Raw genomic sequence first — 2,516 nt, forward strand, 5'->3', positions numbered from 1 at the left:
ATACAAGCATTGGCTGGGTATGGTGGCATGCACCTGTAATCCTAGTTACTCGGGAGGCTAAGGCAGAAGAATCGCTTGAATCCAGGAGGTGGAGGTTGCAGTGAGCTGAGATCGCGCCACTGCACTCTACCCTGGGCAAGAGCGAGACTCCGTCTCAAATTAAAAAAAAACAAAGAACAACTAAGAGACTCTTAAGAAGAAATTCACCCTGTCCAACAGCAGAACTTACACATCTATAGTAATGAATTCAATGTGTTATTGGCAGAGGGATAGACCAAGGGACAGAATGCCGAGTCCGGAAACAGACCGACACATACCTGGGGACTACGTGAGGCCACGAGTGCTGCTGGGGAGTGAGGAGGTGATGTATTCTCAATAAATTGTTACAGTGAACCCCAAGTTTCTCTTCAAAGAATCAGTATGTCGGTATGTTCAGCTCTCTTATTCTTTAATTCTCTATTAAAGTTTAACTTCCTTGTAGTTCCAGTAAACAGCCTTCTCCACTGGTTCTAATCAGTAGTTCACATCTGTTCCTCCAGCCCCCGGTTCCATCCTGACTCATCCTGGTCACCTGCTCTAGTCACCTTCTTTGACCTCGGTCACCCCTGGCTACCTGCTCTAACCTGCCCATAACCGTCCTTCCTGCCAAACCAGCCACCCTGCCACTCCAGCTCGGACCCCTGCTCTCTTTAAAATAGCCAATCGGGATAAGTCCAGCTCATGAAGTCTAACCCTAGCCAACAGGGGAATGACACCGCAGTAGGGATGACCCCGTTAGGCATAAGCACCCCTTCCTGCCTTGTCCATGCATGTGGCTGCCATTCCTCCGTCTATGCACAGCACCCTTCTATAGATGTAAACTGCCTTGCTGAGAGGATTTATCTTCGAGTGCTATTTCTTTCGCAGCATCAAAATTTTACTTATAACAAAACGGTACAGGGAACAGTGGTTATCTATTTGGGGAAAGACTGAAATGGGATCCCTACAAGGGAAAAGCATGCTTCAAAACAGAGGGCAGGGAGCAGCGCTGAGAACAGCACAGGAGAACAGAGCAGCAGCGGATCTGGCAAGGCCAAAGTTATAGGTGACCTTCGAAAGGGTGGTTTTTGCAGCATGGTAGGGATGAAGCTAGACCGGGAAGGGTTGAGCAACCAAGCAGAAGTGAGAAAGGAAGTAGGGAGTATGGTAATTCCCAAGGAATTGTGCTTTGAAGGAGGGCAGAGAAATGAACAGGGAAGTGGGCTCGAGAGGGTTGCTTCATTTTAAGACAGAGGATTCTCTGTAATGACGCTGGAGAGAGAGGTGACAGATAAAGGAGCAAATGCTTTCAGAGGTCGGGGAGGATGGGATCTGGAGCAGGGGTGGACGTCCCCACGAGCGGGGACAGTTCTGCCACTGTCACAGGTAGGGAGGCAGTGAGGGCACAGGCACAGGTGCAGAAGGCTGGGGGATTTGGAGGCGGGAACACGAGGTGTCCTGCAGGACGAAGTCTATCTTTTCAATGAAGTGCAAAGCCAGGCCGAAAGATGACAGTGACAGTGGGGAGAGGTCAAGTGAGAGTGGAAACCTTACTAACCAGTAGTGGAATTGCTGGGAATCATTTAAAATGCTCAACTGAGGTTTGTGGCTATGAGTTTATGGGAATATATGGCATTGGTTATGTGATTTCTCTCCTGCCACACTCACGGCTCCCAAGCCAGCTGAGTTCCACTAGGATGGTTTTTGTGCCAGGTGATGGGAGAGAGACCAGGGGACTGGAAGCATTTGTAGAAACAAGACTAAAATGATAGCTCTAACCTAGGTAAGGACAGAAGGCAAGATGGGAGAGGCAGGTGGTACACAAGCAGTGGGTTCGACAGACTGGCTACTGGCGTGGGGCATCAGACCAAGAGCTGAAGACGAAGGGACTGGAATGAGTCGAAGGTGGAGATCAGAGAGCAGGTGTTTGCAAGGCAAGGCAGCTCTGGTGCCCTCATGGTGGGGGCTGAACTAAGGTAGAGGAAAAGCATGCTGCAGGTGAGAGTGACAAGGAACTGAGAGGCCAAGCTGTGGCCCAAGTTGACCACATGGATCTAGAAGCCCAGGGAAAGATGGCAGGAGAAGGCAGGAGGGGACTGGTGTAGTGGTTCACAGCTGTAATCCCAGCACTTTGGAAAGCCAAGGCAGGTGGATCACCTGAGGTCAGGAGTTCGAGACCAGCCTGGCCAACATGGAGAAACCCCGGTTCTACTAGAAATACAAAAATTGGCAGGGCACAGTGACTCACGCCTGTAATCCCAGCACCTTGGGAGGCAGAGGCAGGTGGATCACAAGGTCAGGGGATCGAGACTATCCTCACCAACATGGTGAAACCCTGTCTCTACTAAAAATACAAAAATTAGCTAGGCGTGGTGGCATGTGCCTGTAGTCGCAGCTACTCAGGAGGCTGAGGCAGGAGAATCACTTGAACCGGGAGGCGGAGGTCGTAGTGAGCTGAGATGGCACCATTGCACTCCAGCCTGGAGACAGTGTAAGAC

At 50.6% G+C, this 2,516-nt stretch overlaps 1 protein-coding gene across 2 annotated transcripts in view; it reads right to left on the bottom strand.

Annotated features, from left to right (window-relative positions):
* CAPN1 (calpain 1) overlaps positions 1-2,516 on the bottom strand; it is a 28,094-nt gene that overhangs the window by 17,463 nt on the left and 8,115 nt on the right. The window lies entirely within an intron of this gene.

This window comes from Cebus imitator, unplaced genomic scaffold, assembly GCF_001604975.1.
Source record: "Cebus imitator isolate Cc_AM_T3 unplaced genomic scaffold, Cebus_imitator-1.0 Scaffold102, whole genome shotgun sequence".
Taxonomy (NCBI): Eukaryota; Metazoa; Chordata; class Mammalia; order Primates; family Cebidae; genus Cebus; species Cebus imitator.